The 19,255-nt window shown below is 56.7% G+C and overlaps 1 protein-coding gene and 1 long non-coding RNA gene across 3 annotated transcripts in view; one reads left to right on the forward strand and one right to left on the reverse strand.

Moving 5' to 3' along the window:
- The window catches only part of SDK2 (sidekick cell adhesion molecule 2), a 254,088-nt gene that overhangs the window by 155,849 nt on the left and 78,984 nt on the right, over nt 1–19,255 (reverse strand). The gene's annotated exons all lie outside the window — the stretch shown is intronic.
- LOC144381032 (uncharacterized) lies at nt 1,176–5,515 on the forward strand. Of its 2 annotated transcripts, none has more exons than XR_013445439.1 (5): nt 1,176–1,286; nt 2,504–2,692; nt 3,048–3,309; nt 3,691–3,843; nt 4,856–5,515. It is a non-coding gene; the product is annotated as an uncharacterized LOC144381032 (long non-coding RNA). The 2 variants fall into 2 exon arrangements; XR_013445441.1 differs by having other exon boundaries at nt 1,184–1,286; nt 2,418–2,692.

Here is a 19,255-nt window from a genome sequence, read left to right on the forward strand (position 1 = left end):
GCTCTCGTAAGCCCTCAGCACCACACTTTGCTCAGACAGGCCCTTGATAAAGGCATTTAATAAAGAGGAGAAAAAACATCAAAGGGCCCTCTCTCCCCTTTCGGGTTCTGTGTTGGTCCTTCTTGCCATCTCCCTGGATGTCCCACATTGCTGTCACCTCTCTCAGAGCCCGAGCCACTCCCTCCAGCCCTCAGGGTGACCCTGGTGCCCCCACCGGACCCAGGCAGAACTGCGCTCCGCCGAGCAAGGCACAGACCAGTCCTCCTTCAGTGTCCCCTTCCACTGGCAGTGCTGACGGGGCTGTGCCAGCCACCACATCCCAGCCCAGTTCCTCAGCTTCCCCGGCCATGCGGCTCTGGGACCCAGGCAGGCGTGTAGCCAGGGCACGCTCTGGGCCCCCATGGCCAACTTGGGCCCATTGGCACGGTGGCCTGGCCTGGCTCCAGGCAGGCTGCCGAGCCTGGAAGGATGACATCCCCAGAGCAGGCGAGCTCATCTCCTGGCAGTCTGTCTGGTCCCTGGGCAGTGGCCAGCGACACAGGTTTGTGTCCCCAGCAAGAGTGTAAAAGGTCTAGGAAACCCCAAGTCCCTGGACACAAGCCTCTAAGAGCCACGCCCGGCTCCGAATTAACATTCTTGACCATCGTCATAACCATAGCAGCTCCCTCCATTCAGCAGCTCGCGTCCCAGGGTGCTCTGTGCTGCTCCGTGGGCTCCCCCAGCTACAGAGGCATCGGAGCCACAGACCTGCCCTCCATAACAGACACCGGCCAGCACCTCCTCCACAGGCCCCTCGGATCCCTGGGCACCTGCCGCCAGCAGGGACCGCCCGGCCCCGCCTCCAGCCTGCCCTCCAGCACCTTCAAGGAGGTGCCTCTCTGAGGCTGCACCCCAGAAGAAGGGTCATTATTGCTAATGCCTTTTCTCCCCCATCTGTTGTGATTGTTTACACTCCACTTGCTAATTAGAGACTAATTAGCTGGTGCTGAAATTCATCACTTTCCAAACACAACACGGCAGCTTGAGGAGCACAGCGATCGAGGAACATCTGCACCTCTGCTTGGAGCCCGGAGCCAAGGTGCATTGGGCTCCTCCTCCTCCCCCGCCCCTCCCCTCTCCTCCTCCTCCTCCTCCTTCCCCCCCCTTCCTCCTCCCTCCCACTCTTCCCCAAATCTGCCCTTTGATTCGGTACCCCAGTACGGTGCGGGGCACGGCTCAGGGTAAGGACTCAGGAAATTCTCACCGGGCTAGCGCACGAATGACGACCAAAGCGTTGATGGGACCAGGTGTGTGGCTGGGGGAAGGAGGGCGGGACCAGCAGCTGCCCATGACTAAGTGGGGATAGCTGGGGAGGGGTGGGTTCCTAGGGGCAGGCCAGAGACCGGACCTCGGCAGGGCCTTTGGGGTACTGGGTGAGGGGGCGCAGAGCGAGAGGGAGAAAAGACAGACAGGAAGGAGCATGTGGGAAGATGAAGTCACGAAGCCAGGGGCAGAAAGAGGAGCACCAGGGAGGCAGGGCGGCAGGCGGGTGGAGGGAAGGAGTCTTGGCGCTGGCTCCCTGGCTCGGGGTGAGGAGGTGGGATTGCATCTGAGAGAAATCTCTGTGGCCCACGGGCAGCCTCAATTGAAACCATCCATTTGCATGACAGCCGGGAGTGGAGAGCCTGGGCCCTGACCTCCCTTTTTCTCATCTCAGAGAAAAAAGCTGCTATTCCCCCAAGTTCCCTTCTCCTAGGCTGGGGGCTGCGGGGCTGCAGGGCCAGCTGCCCGACTCCTTTGCATCCTCTGGGCCTCCCTAGGGATGGCCACCCAGGAGATCAGCTGGCTGCCAGCCCGGGGCCCAGGAGCCTCCGAGATGCAGGGTCTCCTGCCCAGGCCCTGGGGTGATGAGCTGGGGCTCATCCGAGGGAAGTCGCAGCGCAGCCTGGGGTCTGGAGGGGAAAGAGTGGAACCTCATCTCTACCCCTCTCCTGGTGACATCCCCAAAGATGCTGCCAACCCTTGTAGCCCTGGCCAGGGAACCAAAGGTCACCTCAACTGAAAACCCTCACCGTGACAAACACATGGGCTTGCTCTCGCTGGTGTAAGAGCCGTATGCGTGCCTTCCTTGAGGGAGGGTTCCAGGAGACCCAACAGCCTGGGCCTAAACCGCCCCTCTGCCGCTTTCTTACTGTGTGGCTTAAGGTACACTGCATAACTTCTCTGAGCTTCTTTACCCATCTGTGAAATGGGGATGTCAACGCCTTGCTCACGGGGTGGCTGTGAGGACAAAGATGACGGTTTCCTCTTTTTAGCACGGTGCTTGGTAGTGGATATGAACCAGACTGGAGGGCAGGGGGTGGGGGCGCTCTCCAGGCTGGCTGCCTCCGGGAGCGAGCAGACCATTTCCTTCTTCCCCTGCCGTCCCTTGCGTGCAGTCCAGTTCACAGCCCTCTCTCCGGGAAAAAGAGAAAAGCCTCGATTTGTCATGTTTGCCAAATTTCCACGCTCTAAACACTCCCAGCACGGCCAATTCCAAGCTCTTGATGGGACACCCCTGAACAGCGATCGGGAAGAGAGGCAGACGACGAGGACGAGCACCAACCCTGGCCACCAGCGCCTGCGTCTCACCGAAGTAGGACTCGGGAGCAGAAATCTCTCTGCCAGTGGGTGTAACTGGCAGGGGGCTGTCCTGGAACCTGGGCCGGGCCAGGTGAGTCCCTGACACACAAGACTGCTTTGTCCATAGGTGGCTACTGTCCCTGAGTGGACTTAGGCCTCTGTGTGGCACAGAAGGGGAGAGGAGGGGGGCTGCACCCCAGATTTCACTCCTGCCCCCACCCCAGCTGCCCTCCAAGCTCTCTGGAGGCCTCCCCATACCCATTAGGTAAATGAAGTGCAGGGCAGTCTTGATCCCTTTGGGAGGGATTAGAGGATGGATGCCCCCTGTAAGGACTATACCATCCACCAGACACACCCTTTCTTCCTAATTCCTCCCCGTCTATCCTGACTCCTTCCCTTTGTACACACAGGATGTACACATCTTTTAACCTCATACCATGTTCTAGGTGCTCTGCTGACCCAGCCAACAGGACCCAATCCTGGCCCCACAGAGTTTATGGACCTGAGCAGCATCCGAATCCCCTGGAGGGCTTGTTAGAAAAAGATATGCTGAGCCCCATCCAGAGTACCTGATTCAGCAGGAAGAATCTGCCTTTCTGACAAGTTCCCAGGTGACGCTGTTGCCACTGGTCCAGGGACCACACTTTGAGAAGCACTGGCCTGGGGGGAGAGCCAGAGAAGCAAGCAGGCGATCTCCACCCAGGGAAGGTAAGCAGCGCTGGGCTGGGGAGGACTCGGGGGGCTGCGGAGTTCAGAGGCCCTTCTCCAAGCCCAGGAAAAGCTATGACTTGATTTCTTGTTTGCCTTCCACCGCCAAGCTCCCCCCAAGTCTAGTTAAGAGACAATTACAGGCCTTGGGTATATAGGTCCCGCCTCCCACCTCTCCCCTCCATGCTTTCCAAGCCCCCTGGGTGGTGTGTGCCACCCGGGCACCCCACCTCTCTCTGCAACAGGGCCAGATGTGCTGACGTCTGTTCGGACAAGGGGAGAATGGCCTAGGTAGGCCACAGAGAGAGACACCCCCCCTCCAAACTAATGAGGGGGTCACAGAATCACTCATCACTTCCTCTCTGCTTCCTCCCACCCAAGGCCTACAGCGGTGTCCTCTCCAGGAGCAAACAAGTGGGGGAACTCGGGGGCACAAAGCTAGTTCCCAGCTCCTACCCCTGCCCTCGTTGGGGGCAGGTGACGAGGGGCTGCTGGGGCCTCTTTGATGTTGGAAGACTATGGAACAGCCTACAGGTAACTGCAGCCCAGCCCTCCTCCTCTCCCTGGTCCCTACCTCCCCCTTCCTGACACCCTAATCCCTCCCAAAGGGATCAAGACTGCCCTGCACTTTATTTACATAATGGGGATGGGGAGGCCTCCAGAGAGCTTGGAGGGCAGCTGGGGTGGGGGCAGGAGTGAAATCTGGGGTGCAGGAGCACTGGCCTACCCTGAGGCTTTGCAGATAGGGGCTGGATCTTGGATGGGTGCCCGCCTGAGTTGGCAGTCTGGGACAGTGAGGCGTGTGCGTGTGTGTGCATGTGTGTGTGTGTGCGTGTGCGTGTGTGTGCACGTGTGTGTCTGGATGTTCAGTTAATACTCAGCTCCAGATATTAATCCCTTTTTATGCAAAGAGACAATGGATCGTAAGCCCTGAGAAATCAAACTGAAACTCGGCCAGCCTCCTACCCTGCTCCCCTCACCCCTGCCAAATGGACCCGCCTGTTAACGAGGGAGATAAACGGAGAGGCCATCAAAGCAGATTTTCAATCTGTCCATGATTTCGCTCTGGGGCCTTCAGAACTCCATGGCTCCCCTCCTCCTGCCCCCACTGCTGCCTCTCTGCCTTCCGTTCGTTCTCCACTTTGTTCCCCAACCCCCATGCTTTTATCTGCCCAAGTTGGATCTATTGACCCGACTCATAAGGGCTCCTTTGATTGGCTCCAGATCTGATAACGGAGAGCAGGAGGCGGGGGTGGAAGGGGCAGAGAGGGTGGCCATGGGGCCTGGAGGGTAGAGGCTGGGAGAGAAAGGGAGGTTTGTTTTTGGGGGGAGAAGGGCCTTCTCCCCCAGTAGACTGCGGATTAGGCAGGTGGGCATGTGCCCACCGGGGGCGAAGGAAGACAGAGAACCCACCGGGGGAGGGAAAAGGTCCCCAAAGCAGGGGTAGAGCCCTTCTTAATGTGCCAACCCTATGGCATCTTTCCCTGGTGCACTTACTCAGTTTCCCTCTTTAAATTCCCTCCGCCCCTCTCTACTGTCTTGCCAGGAAGCACCTAAACCCATTCTTACAAGTACAAATGACCTTGGAGGAGAAAAATCCAGCATGTCCATCCACGAACATGCCACTGGCTGCAGGGAAGGGAATGAAGAAGTGGGCCTGGCCGGCTCAGCCCTGCCTGGCACAGGGTACCTGTTGCTGGGTGAGCAGCAGCCCCACTGAACCCTGCAGGTGGCGTGGCTTATTCCCACCCCGGAGGTGACAGGCGCGGAGGCAGGCACCTTGTCCCGGGGGCAACTGACTGGTACCCGGGTGATGAAGATTCGTGACACCCGGGGATGCTGGGCCTGGCAGGAAGGGGTCAGTGAGCGCTGGGGGTGCAGCACACACTCAGGTGCCAGACAGACTCGTCTCAAGTAGGTGCCATGACTGTGCCCATGTTATACTTGGAGAAACTGAGGCACAGACAGGTGAAGCAGCTTCCCGAAGTCACAGCTAATAATCAGCAGAGCAGCCTGTCGGGCTCCCAAGTTGGTAGCCCCTGTACCAGGCTCCTCGCGTTTCTCCTTTGCTGACACCCCCCCCCTTCCCCCTTCGTCGCTCTGCCCCCTTGGAAAGGGATCACTGAGGGCCTGCTGCCAGAAACTCATCACGTGATCCTGGGGCCTTGGGACCTCAAACCAGGATTCTGGTTCTAAAATGTGCAAGGAGAGCTTTTTCAATAAATACATAAATAAGTCAATGTGCATGGGTGACACGTGAGATGATGAGTAGCCGAGTGAACCAGCTTCTGGCCTCCTAATGAATAATGTCAAACAAGGTCATGCTCAGGGACAGCCAGGCCTGCATGGGCCCCACTGGGGCTGCCTCTTCTCAAACATAAATGGCTAGGCAGGGGAGGACTTTGGTCATGGCGTCCCCATCTCCTGGATGGGGGAAGCAACCAGGAGAAGCAGAGTGGGGCTAGACGTTGGGCCTCCGGGCCACCCCCTTCCCCGCACCCCCACCGTGCTCTGGCGGCCACCCCATTGCTGCCCTAACCTCCAGGGGGCTTGCCTTCCCATCCATCAGCCACCGTTCTGGTCTCGCTGCACACCCCGGACGTGCTCTCTGGAGCAAAGCGATCCCCCCAAGAACAAAGGGGCAGGTGACCCCAGAAGAAGGCCAGAGAGAGGACAGGTGGGGTGGCCCCCACTGTCCCGAGCACCATCCGTGCTTCCCTGCCTCCTTTCCTCCTCAGCCCCAAAGGGGACAGGAGTTCCGCTTCTACCCCTTCCCCTCCAAATCTCCCCAAGAACTAAGGAGAAGCCTCGGGGACACTTCCTTGTCGCTTGAAATTTGTCTGGCCATCACTCACTGGACAGGCTGAGCAGGCCTCTTACGGGGGGAAAAACAACCATAAATGGGAGAGTGAGAAATCACTCGTTTGTCATAGAAGGGAAGTCAAGTCTAAGGGAGGCAGCCCCCTGAGGGCCGGGCAGGGTCAACGGGAAGGAAGGGAGATTAAACACTCGGCCTGCCCGCCTGCCATAGATCAGCCCTGCTCTGCTGAGCACAGCTGCCTCAGGGAGAGGGTGCTGGGGCCGTGCATGGGGGAGGGGAGGCTGCAGAAGCTGGGAACCGGGTGGGTGCTAGCTGCAGGGGGCACAAACGGTATGGCTGGGCCTCAGGTCACAGCCCCCGGGTTATAAAGCCATTTGCCTGGGTGGGAGCAAGAGTCCTGTTAGGGGTTGAACTGTGTCCCAGGAGACAGATATCCTCAAGGCCGCACCCCTGGTACCTATGACTGTGACCTTATTTGGAAATAAGGCCTCTGCAGACGTAACCAAATAAAAATGAGATCACTGAGGTGGGCCCTCACCCAATATGACTGGTGCCCTTATAAGAAGAGGGGAATGTGGACCCAGACACGCAGGGTGGAGGCCATGTGACTACACATGGGCAGAGTCTGGGGGAGATGCAGCTGCGAGCCAAGGAATGCCAAGGGCTGCCCAGAAGCGGGGAAGAGGTGAAAAAGGATTCTCTCCAGGTCTTGGGGGACTGTGGCCCTGCTGACACCTTGAGTTCAGACTTCTGGCTTTTGGGACCATGACACAAGAAATTTCTTGTATTTTAAGCCACTCAGCTTGTGGTACTTTGATACGGCAGCCCCAGGAAACTCCTACAAGTCCCAAGAGCATAGTCTGTCCCCGACCCGATTCCTCCAATAAACTCCGAGCCCAGTAACAAGTTGGCAAACAAGCCCAGTCCACTCCCCTGTTTCACACCATCCCAATTCCCACATGGTCCCGCAACTCCACCTCTGGGGGTGTGCTCCGAAGACCTGAAAGCAGGGGTGTCTAGGAGGTATGTGCACACCCACGTTCACACCCGAGAGGGGCCAGCGACCCAAAATGTTCATCGATGGATAAGTGGATAAACAAAACATGGTCTGTCCGTATGGTGGGATATTATTCAGCCCCAAAAAGGAAGGAAACTGTGAGACCTGCTTCAACATGGATGAACCTCGAGGACGACATCATGCCCAGTGAAGTAAGCCCACGCCCAAAGGACGAGAACTGTGTGAGTCCGCTCACATGAGGTGGCTAGAGCCGAAACACCCATGGAGACCGAGAGGAGAGCGGTGGATGCCCGGGGCTGCAGGGAAGGGAATGGGGAGCTCGTGTTGATGGGGACAGAGTCTCGGCTAGGGAAGACGAGCACAGCTCCGGGGGTGATGGCGGGAACGGTTTGCACGACACTGTGAGTGTACTCAATGCCTCTGACCTGTCCACGTAACAAGTGGTTAAAATGGCAACTATGCTTATCGTGGCGAGCTTCTGCACGACGTGCAATTGTCAAACCACTGTGTTGTACGCCTAAAGCTAATATAATATCGTATGGCAGGTCTACTCCAATTGGGAAAAAAAGGATAAAAATGGTAAACTTGGTGTTATGTATATTTTTACCCCACAAGGAGTTTTTTTTTTTTTTTTTCAAAAACCCCGCATTTCCATGGCTCCCTGCTGCCCTTGGAGTAAAACCAGAACCTCTTTCTGTGGTCTGGCACAGAGAAGGTGCCCAGTGAACAAAGGAGTGAAGTGGATGGATGGATAGACAGACAAATGGATAGATAGGTGGATGGACGGAAGGACAGATGGACAGACGGATGGATGGATGGATGGATAGACAGACGGGTGGATGGATGGATGGGTGGATAGACGGACAAATGGATAGATGGATGGATGGACAGAGAGATGGACAGATGGATGGATGAATGGATGGATGGACGGATGGACAGATGGATAGACAATGGATAGATAGATGGATGGACGGACAGATGGATGGACAGACAGGCCGACGGATGGACAGATGGATGGACAGATGGGTGAAGCATTCCACTGAAGGATAGAAGGGTGGAAGGAGGGACCCAAGGCAGCAGGCAGGTGCCCAGCAACATCCCAGCTGTTGAATTACAGCAAGGGAAGGAGTTTCTCGGCTACTTCTCCGGCATGGGGCTGGGCTGCCTGCAGCCGCCAGAGAACTCTGACCAAGCCCTTCAGGACCCCCTCTGGTGGGCAGGCCTTGGGGGGATTACACTGACATCCCTCTGAGCCCCTGCCCCAGCCACAGCTGGAGGAGCCAAGCTCTGGCTGCCAGTTCACACCCCAGGCCCGCCCCCCTCCGCCCATCGCACCACCACAAGTGGACATGTGCAGAAGGGGAGACCCACAATCTCCATCCAACACACCTCTACAACAGGCTGGGCGCCTTCCAGGGCTTTACAGTTTCCCACACAAAACTGAGGCTCAGATGAGACTGGGGCTCACAGAGGTTAGCTGACTTGCTCAGCAAGACCCCTGGTAAGCAGCTGCCAAGAGGGCGTGCAGCCAGGGTCCCCACTCCTAGCTACCAGGCCGCCCTGCTTTCTCTGCTCCCAGTGGCCTCGCTACACAGTCAGGAATCCACCAGACATGGAAGCAAGGTCTGGGGAAACATTATTGTGACCCCCTGTGGTTTAACACAGGTTAAGTCAGATACAAATCTGAGACAGGAAAAAGAGAAACCTCTCATTCAGTCCTGATAGAAGCGAGCATTAGGTGGTGGTGGTGCTGAAGGAACCTTTTATTTTGGGGCAGGATAGCTCTAGATTTACAGAAGAGTTACGAAGAGGGTTCCCACTGAGCCCACACCCAGCCGCCCCCAGGGCTCACATCTTACATCATGATGGTACATTTGTCAAGACTAAGGGACAAATACTGACATCTCTTTTATTAAGTACACGATGTCATCCGCATAATCTATAAGCTGCTTTTCTAGGGTTTCCCGCACATCCTTTTTGGGTTCCAGGATCCCGTCCAGGATGCCTCATTACGCTTGGTCGTCACATCTCCTTTGGCTTGATTAGACTGACAATTTCTCAGACTTCCTCCTTTTTGATGAGCTGATAGTTTCCATGACCTCAGGTATTTGCAGAAGGTCCCTCAGCAAGGGTGGCCTGGTTTGTTGTAATCTTCAAAGACCAGTGGGAAGGAACATTTGACACACATGTGCCCATATGCACACACACACGTGCACACACACATGCACACCGCATACCAAATAAACACGCTTCTTTGTGTCTAACTTCAATCTCTCCTGCTGCAGCCACGATACTACTGTAGTGTCAATGGGGTTTTATCTTTGATAACTTCTCTGATGTCCCTCACAGAATGTGGCACTAGGTATGACATTTAGTACAGCGCCCACTTTATAAACAAGGACGCGGATGCTAGCTGGCAAGGTTATGCTTGAAGACACTCATCCCTGGTAGCGGAGTCCCCGACTTGGGCCCCAGGCCAGGGTCCTTCCCTGTGCCTCTCCGCTCCATGGGACTTCACCTACCCCTCAAGTCAAGCCCGGTCCGGGAGGCAGGGGACGAGCAAGATCCTGGGAGGCCAGAGTCCAGCATCTTCACCAGAGCAGGGGGAAGGGTCATCCCTCTGAGCCCCTGCCCCAGCCACAGCTGGAGGAGCCAAGCTCTGGCTGCCAGTTCACACCCCAGGCCCGCCCCCCTCCGCCCATCGCACCACCCCGATACACAGCAGTGCTGGGTGGTGTCGGCTGAGCAAGCCGTCAATGGACAGCCACCAGGGCCCAGCCCTTGCTGTGGGAATGCCCCCTCCTTGATGTCCCCTCCCTGCTCCTGGCCAGGGTGGTGTGGGCATGCTCAGAGCATCCGTGAGGGCAGCATTGGCCGGGCACAGGCTGCTGGGCCGGAGGATGGGGGGCGCCAGGGAAGGGGATCAGGAGGGGTGGGCTGCAGCACGTGCAGAGACTACTGCCCAGGGCTCTGTGTCCTGCCCGAAGACACCAGCTCTCCCGCCGGCAGAGCGGATGCAGAGGCGCGGACAGTCCCCACTTTGCAGATGACACCGGAAGGACCCGAGTGAACCCTGGCCGCACACTTAGCAGGTGGGGCACGCTGCTGACTGTCTCACGCTCACCGCCTTTGGCATCCCACCCGTATCGGCAGGAGGTGCCCACCACCCCCATTTCACACACGAGGGGACAGAGGCCAGCTCCGTCCCTCACCCTGCCCTCCCTGTCTCTCTGCTGGCTGTGCGTTTCTCCTGGCGGACGTACCTTCTGATTTAGTCTGCTTTTGTTTGATTTGATAGGAAAATGAGCTTGCCCAGAATGCAGAGCTGCAGAGGGAAGGGAGTGCAGGGCGGCCCCATGCTGAGTGGCAGGAAGGCGCGGACGTCAAATTCAAAGCAGGCTGTCACTAACGAATCCACCCACGGAACACTTGGGCTGTGTTTAGACATGAGACTGAGAGCCTAGTCAACGGGGGCTCGTGGCTTGGTGGAGATCAAGTGGGGCTTGGAGTCTGAGATCTGGGGTGCAAGTCCTGGCCTGTTTTTACTATGTACCCTTAGGACAGCCCCTAACTTCTCGGAGCTTCTGCGATTAAATGGTGGCAAATGCATCTCTTTTAGGGGGTGTCTTGAGACTGTGAAGCCCCTTGCAAACTGTCAAGTGCTGTATAGTTGGGAGGGTGTATGTTTGGATTCTCAGCAGCCGGGGAGACTGAGACCCCGTGGAGGGGTCTTGGGGTCTGGGCCTCTGGACACTCGGCCTCCACCCCCAAGCCTGCAAGGGGCCTGAGGCTTGCAGAGCCATGATTTGGTGATTCTCTTTAAGATATAAAATATCAAATAAAATTATGTATAAAAGCCTCCGAGGGGCGTGCAGCTGAGGGGCCCTGAAGCCTCATTAGCTTGGTAGGAAATTGCCTACGACCGCAGGAGCTGCCCGGAGGTGACTGTGCTCCCACGCATGCTCAGAAATCATGCCACTCATTAGAAACTGCACTCGCTCTGTGCCCCTAGAGAGCACAGCCCCGGGGGTCCCCGGCCTGCGAGTGCAGTGGGGCTGGCTTGAGCTCCGGGCAGGCAGTCCATCGGGCCACACATCCCAGGACAGGACAGGCACGTCCCCTTTCTAGGGCTTAGCCTCCTCATCTGCAAACGAGGAGGGGCCTGGCGATCCTTCCTAGAAGTTTTTATTGCTTCTGAGATTTTATGAATATGTTTAATCGGTTCTGAGGGGGCACTGGTGAGGAGGGAGCCCCTGCTTTTCCCTGTCCTCCTGTCCAGGACTCGGGACTCCAGAAGGGTTGAGCAGGGAGGGATGGAGGGGGAGGGCAAGCTCGGGGTCAAGGGCAGTGACGCTGCCTGCCCTGAGCCAGCTCTCACCTTCCCTCTCAGGTATGGTATGGGGCGGTGTCCTTCCTATGTCCCCAGGGAGGATGCTGGAGGGACGCAGGGGTCAGCAGACACCCACCACTTGGGAAAGGATTCACACTCCAAGGACAGATTCCCTGCACAGTCCATTCCCCACCCCACCCCCTAACCCTGGAGTGTAGAACCAGAGCCCTGGTTCAGCAACCGTCAGCCAGATTCTGCCTCTCTGCTCCCACTACACAGGGAACCGCCCTGTAGAGGTAAGGAGCAGCTTCCCCAAACCTTTCCCCCGTCCACGCAGGAGTTACTATTACGGAAGATGACGTGGGCCAGGAAGCACATCTGGTCACAGAGGCACCCATGCACCTGACCCCAGAAAGAGCCACTGATTCAGGCCAGTGTGAGGGGCCACACTCGGCCTGCTCCCCTGCCTTCTGTCACGGAGGCTGGGGATGGGGTTAGCCGGCCTCCTGCCACCTTCCAGAGTCCAGCCTAGCCAGCTTCCAGTGGAGGGTTGGGGGTACAAGAGCCAGGCCCATCCTCCAGGAGCCCCAGGGCATAAGGAGGGAGGCAGTCTCTGGACCCTGGGCACTGCCCTCCTTCAGCAAGCATGGACTGGGCGCCTCCTGGGTGAGGCCCTCATGGGACCCATGTGACTGGCATGGCTCACCTGCCTGCCGAGGCTCAAAGCCACACACAAGTGCTTTGAAGTTGCAAGTAGGTAGAACCCTCTGGGGACACAGGAAAGCTCCATGGAGGAAGTCACACTTTAGCATGGTCTTAAAGAGGAACAGAAAGGTGAGTAAAGGAGAGAAATGCATGTGGTGTGTTTGGAGAACGGGAGGTCCTTTGACGCAGCTGGAGGTCAGGGCACCTGGAGACCAGGAGATGCGGGAGGTCTGTCTCGTGATGATGGTCACCTGCACTTATGGAGAGGCGCTCCACCTCCTTTGCTCTCCCTGTACTCATTTAAATTCACACAAAAAACTTTGAGGCCTGCCTGGCACCCTCATCCTTCAGGCTGAAGCTTCGCTGACTTCCTTCAAAGCCTCTCCTGCTACTCCCTGCAGGTGGGTTGGGACCTGTCCTGTGTGTTCACATAGCTTCCTCTCTTCACACATCACTGTGTCATTGCCAGAGTCTGCAATAGGATCTGGTATGGAGCAGGTGCTTCTCTACTGGATGGATGGAGGGAGGATGGAGGGAGGGTGGAGGGAAGGATGGATAGAGGGATGGATGGATGGATGGACAGGTATGTAGGGAGATGAATGGACAAACTAATGGATGGACAAACAGATGAACAGATGGATGGATGGATAAATGGATGGGCAGAAGAGAGAATAATGGATGGATGGATGGATGGATGGATATACGGACAGATAGAGGGGTAGATAAATGATGTATGCATGCACGTTTGAACTGATGGACAGATGGATGTATATACGGATGGTCAGATGAGTGGGTAAATGGATGGATGGATGGACAGATAGAGGGGTGGATAGATGATTCATGCATGCATGGAGACACCTACAGCCCCAGAATCATCATGTCACACTCTGCCGAGAATCATTCCAAGAACCATCTCAGATACCATCTAACCCAAGCCCCTCATCTCACAGGTAGATAACAGAGGCTCACGGGGGGGGGGGGGTGAGGAGAGAGCTGGGGGGGATGGCTCACGTGAGACCTTTGGGCAGATTGGGGGACCAGCCAGAGTCGGAGCCCAGGTGCCCATGCCAGGACCTATCAGTTGCCCAGGACGCAGGGGCAGCAGGTCTCTAGCAGGCAGGAGTGAGTCAAGGTCACAGGCACTGAAACAGCTCACCCATTCTCCCTCCTTGTCCTCCTGCAGAGAAAGGTCTCCGAAGCCCACATCCTTTTCTCAAGGATGTCACACCCTCTATGTCTGGTTGGGGTTTCCCTCCCCAAGACACCTCCGACTTCAGGGAGTGAGATGCAGGGAGTGCACCCCTACTGGAGTCCCCAAACTTCCCGCCCTTTCTTCCCCAGCGGCCCACCCACCCCCGCTGTGTGTTGGTTGTGCCAGCCCCGGGGCGGGGGGAGGGGGCCTCCGGAGAGCTGACTCTGTCATCCTCTCAGGAAGACTTTCTCCATAATTCATGAATATATGTGCATTAGAGACGCTGGGGGGCTACTGGGAATATGGGGGGGCAGGGAGGAACAAGGACCAGGGAAGGGACCGAGGGCACTAGGACACTGAGCTAAAGAGGCTCTTGCTTCAAGTGGGCAAAAGCCCTAGAAGCAGAGAATCCCTCTCCACCACACACCATCACCCCAGTCCCAAGCCCCAGAGGCTGATGCATATCCCACTGGGAGGTGGTCAGGGGACAGCATTGCCACTTCCCGCTGCTCCCCCAACCTGATTAGGGCTGATTAATGGCAAGCCCCGCTGAACAGGATAATGTGACCACCAGCTGCTCTGGGGGGGGGAGGGGTGTCCCTTGGCTCTGCAGGGCTGCCCCATGGACACCAGCCCGGCTCTCTGGACTGGTTCTGGCCTCATTCTTCCAGGGCCTCGCTCCCCTTTCTGGTGGGCCCCTGCAGCCTCCAGGCTGCCCCCATCCCTTCCCTAAAGCTGGGGCTTTCTTAAAACCACATCAGGGAGAGGCCCCAAAGGGATTCTCACGTGGTGGACCTGAGCAGGCTGAGGGAACAGCCTCAGGGTGAGGAGGGGGGTCCCTGAGAGGGGCCGGGGGTTGCACCCTTCTGCCTGTCAGGATTGGGCTGGCTCAGACAAGCGGTTCTGGAGGTGACAGGCTGCAGTGTGCGGAGCTCGGGTGACCCCAGGCTTAGACGAGGCAGGGCCCCTGCCAGGGACCTGGACCAACCTCAAAAGATGACAACTGTCAAGGAGCAGACAGGCTGCAGACTGGGAGGAAGTGTCTGCAAAAGACACATCTGCTGAAGGACTGTGATCCAAATTATACAAAAAACTCTTAAAACTCAACAACAGGGAAACTAACAACCTAATTAAAAAAATGGGCCAAAGACCTTCACAGACACCCCAGCAAAGAAGACAGACGGATGGCGGATAAGCACATGGAAAGATGCTCCACATCCTTTGTTATCAGGGAAATGCAAATTAAAACGACAATGAGATTGTTTTTAGAATGACCAAAATCTGGAACACTGACCCTCACCACATGCTGGAGGGGACGTGGAGCAGCTGGGAGCTCACCGGTGGCTGGTGGGAATGCAAAATGGCACGGCCACCTTGGAAGCCAGCTGGGCCGTTTTTTACTAAACTCAACATGCTCTTAGCATTCGATCCAGCAGAAATGCTCCTTGGTATTTAGCTAAAGGAGTGGAAAACTTAGGTCCAACCAAAACCTGCAAGTGGTGTTTATTGCAGCTTTATTCATAATCACCAAAACTTAGAAGCAACCAAGATGCCCTTTAGTAGGCGAATGGACAAATACACTGTGATCCATCCAGACAACGGAAGATTACTCAAGGCTAAAAAGAAATGAGCTATTTAGCCATGAAAAGATATGGAGGAATCTTAAATGCATATCACCACATGAAAGAAGCCAATCTGAAAAGGCTGCAGCCTGTGTATGATTCTAACTGTATGACATTCTGGAAAAGGCAAAACTATGGAGACAGTGAAAAGATCAATGGTTTCCGGGGGGAGGGAGAGGGAGGGATGAACAGGTGGAGCACAGAGGATTCTGAGGGCAAACTGCTTTATGTGATACTGTCATGGTAGATAAATGCCATGAGACATTTGTCCAAACCCATAGGATGGACAAGACCAACTATGAACCTTACCGTGAACTAGGGCTTCTGGGTGATAATGGCGTGTCCATGGAGGTTCATGGATTGTAACCAGTGCGCGCCCTGACTCGAGATGTCGATAGTGGGGAGACTATGCACATGTGGGGACACAGGGCCCATGGGAACTCTGTACTTTCTGCTCCATTTTGCTGTGAACCTAAAACCTCTCTAAAATAAAGTCTTAATTTAAAAAAGATGCCAACTGGAGACAGGTTGGGGAAAAGTGGCCAAGAAAAGGTTTCAGGCAAGGGGCTGGGGGAGTCCTAAGGGAAGGGAGAGGGTGGGATAAGGGGAAGCCTGGGTCCTCACCCTCCCCTCCCCAGACTCGGGCAGGGGCAGGCTGAGGTGCTGGGCTCGCAGAGAGGAAAGAATCAATTAACTCATTAGGCTGACATGTCTGCGAACATCGCTCCTGGGACTCGACGGGCCTGGCAGCCGGTCGTGGTTTAATGGGCCCTTTTGCTCTGAAATGACACCTGGGCCAGCTGCCTCTTCCATGGCATGAGACGTGCTTAAAGATGTAGGGAGGCACAGTGGGGTCGGCTCCCCAAGGAAGAGGGGCAGAGGCTGAGCGAGAAGACAAGGCCAGGTGTCCATCGTTGGGCCAGGGAAGGGCTGGCCGCCTCCCAGGTCATGACTCAGGACACATTTCCTCTGTCTGTCCCTGGGTGACCAGAGGGGAGCAGGTCAGTGTTGGTGGGGAGACCCGCTTCCAGCCTCTGAACCTTGGGGCCCTTGTGGGTCTGTGGAGGGGCCTTGCCTTTCAGTTCTGATATTCTAGGATCTGTGATTTTGAGTGGAATTCACATGTCAGAATCTATGGATTTTCTTTTAAAGATTTTATTTATGTATGTATGAGAGAGAGAGACAGTGCACGGGAGGGAGTCGGGGGAGAGGGAGAAGCAGACTCTGTGCTGAGCATGGAGCCCGACATGGGGCTCCATCCCACGACCCTGAGATCATGACCTGAACTGAAATGAAGAGTCGAACGCTAAACCGACTGAGCCCCCCAGGAGCCCCTAGATTGTTTTCAAACGCCCAACCACTCAAAGTGTCTCACGCCAGAGAACAGGACTGCTCAGAGGGGCAGGCATCCTATTATCTCTGGTCACACAGGCTATCAGGGGCACAGCTGGGATGCAAACCCAGTCCCCCGCTCCCACAGCTTACACGGAGCCACCTCCCTGGGCTGTCTCCTGGGGCCCAGGTGCTCACCTCCCCACCCCGTCCTGGATGCATTTCCCGGAGAGTCTATCTGGCTGTGCTGGTCTCCTCCCTCTTAGGGGACCAAGCCTGGCTTTGGCCCAGGGTGCTCTTTTGGACACGGCTGCTGAGTGAAGCAGCCAGACCCTCAGTATCAGCTCCCTGGAGGCCTGGACAGGTGGCAGACTCTGGGCTTGGTTGGGCTACACTGACCATTAAACCGGGGTGGGGGGGGCAGGGAGCACAATCCTGTCTATGCTGCTTGTATGATATGGGCTCAGAGAGGGCAGGTCTGCAGTGAGGGGAGCCCCCAAAGAGTGCCGATGGGGGGATGGAGCTCAGTGAGTACCTGCATCCCGTTCCCCTCCAGGCCGGGCCTGCCTGTGCCACCATGGGAGGGCAGAGGCCATGAAGACGTCCCTAAAGGCTCACTGGTCTCCTTCAGGCTCTTGGTCAGAAGGGAGAGAAAGAAAAGAACACATGTGTTTTGAGCCGTTCAGCATGCCAGAGACTGTGCTGTTTGCTGTTTACATTTTTTTTTAATCTCAATTAACCAGAAAAGTTGAAGTATTATTGGCCCATTCTATAGAATGAGGAAACGGAGGCTAAGAGCGGTTAAGTCACCTGTCGGGTGTCTCAGAGAGAGGAAGTGGCAACGGTGATATTCAGGCCTGGGGCCCGTGCCCTTCTGCTACCCCAAAGCTTGCAGGATTCCAGTGATGCTCCTGCCGGGAGGCAGAGGGCCCCGCTGCTTGGCCTTGGTTTCCCACCTGTTCCCTGAGCGGCCCCCCCTGCCAGCGCAGCATCGCGCCTGGCTTCCCAGCGGCCTCCTTAGCACGGGGTGCTCACAGCCCCTAGCGCGGGCACGGAATCGCCATCCTATTGTGGAATATTTTGGAGTACTGAAACTGATGCCCAAGGTCCACGTGGAGCGGCCCAGGAGTGCTGGGCTTTGTCCACCGCCCTCCCGGCGGCTGCCTCACTGTGCCCAGAGGGCAGTGCCTGCTCCCTGGGGAGGACGTGGCTGCGGTGGACATGGCCCAGGGCCCGGCCCTGTCCGGGGGACCCAGCGCGGAGGGAAATCAGGCTTCCCTCTCACCAAGCCAGTGTTCAGCCTTCGTGTGACTGAAGCCTCTGGCCCGTACACTTGGCCCTGCTGCCGTCCCAAGGAAGGATGGGCATCTGGCAGGTGGTTCCCCCACCGCCCGCCCAGCAGCCTCCTCCTGGCCTCGGTGACGGGCCCAGATGCCCCGGGGTGTGCCACACACACCAGCAGCTGCTGTCTGCTTTTCCCTTCTCAGCACTCCGGCTTTCAATGAGACCCCAGTTGCCTCCTTAAGAGACGAGTCAAGGACTCCTGTCGCCGTGACGCCATCGGCCTTCTCATTGTTCGCTGAGATGCTGGGCGCCAGGAGCCCTTGCCCAGGCCCTGCTGCTGGCTGATCAAGGAATGATTTCCCTGCCACAGGGAAAAACCAGCAAGCAGCAGTCTTCCTCTGTGAGGAAGCTCTGAGGCTGACAGGAGAAGCGGAGTAGGGAGCAGGGAGGGGGCAAAGGAGAGAGAATGGGAAGAGAGGAGGTGGCCCCCTCCACCAGGCAGCCTTCTTTGATTACTGCAGAGCAAGGGGCCAGCCACCTGGGGTCGCTTACTGAGAAAGCTTCCTGCAACATCATCACTCAGGACTCTGTAGGTGCTCTTTGCCCTTTAGTTTGTACTTGATTAATTAATTTTTACTTAAGTATTTTGATCCTTCATTTGTTCACCCAAAAACCATTTTCTGGGAGCCTAGCAAGTGCAGGGCACTGTGAGCAAAGGTTAAGCCCCTGCCCTCAATTTGTTCATGGACCAGGGGAAGAGGGTGAACATAAACAGTATCTGGATAAGATACCCTGAAGTGCTACTGGGGGGCAAGCAGGGTAAATCAGCCTGGAGGCATCAGGGAAGGCTTCCTGGAAGAGAGGGTATCCAAGCCCTGAAGGACAGATGGGAGTCAGCCAAGTAGAGACGGGAGCATGCTCTAGAGGGGGGGCAGACACGCACAATGACCCAGATGCCAGAGGGAACATGGCAGGTCCCAGTTGCTGGAGTGTGCGGTGGGGGAGAGTGGCGGGCAGGGATTAAGGGACAGTGGGGGGAAGAGAGGCCCAGGAGGTAGGCGAGGTAATGGGAAAGCAATAAAGGTTTTAGCAGGTAACAGACCAGATTCCTGCACCGGAGAGATCATTCCGGCGGCAATGTGGAGACTGGACAGGGGAGGCCAGCCGGGCCGCTCTGACAACGACCAGGCAGGGAGGTGGTGGCGACCACAGTGAGGCGGTGGGTAAGCACGGAGAGGACAGAGAGAGGCTTATGAATTCACGACACCTGGAAGGTGAAGAAGGTAGAACTGACGGCGTTTGGTGGGTGGTTGGAAGTGGCCCAAGACGGAGGAGGGGAGAACGTCTCCCGGGCTTCTGGCTTGACCAGCAGCTGCTGGTGCCAACGAGACCGGGAACCCTGGAGAAGGTGCCTGCCCAGGGAGGGAGGCAGCAAGTCCACGTGCTCTTGCCCAGCTTGTACCGGCTCTCCGAAACTCACCCTGCATGCCTCTTCCCAGCTCTGTGCTCAGGGTCGTGGCCTGAAGTCGGCCATGGTGGGGCACTTACGCCCAGAGCCCACTGTTGACATTCAGAAGCATAGCATGGCCCGTTCCCTCCACTCTACCTTCAAGTGGCAGGAAGGGAGTGGGAAGGTGGACGA

The sequence above is a fragment of the Halichoerus grypus genome, chromosome 2 (assembly GCF_964656455.1).
Source record: "Halichoerus grypus chromosome 2, mHalGry1.hap1.1, whole genome shotgun sequence".
In the NCBI taxonomy this organism is placed as follows: domain Eukaryota; kingdom Metazoa; phylum Chordata; class Mammalia; order Carnivora; family Phocidae; genus Halichoerus; species Halichoerus grypus.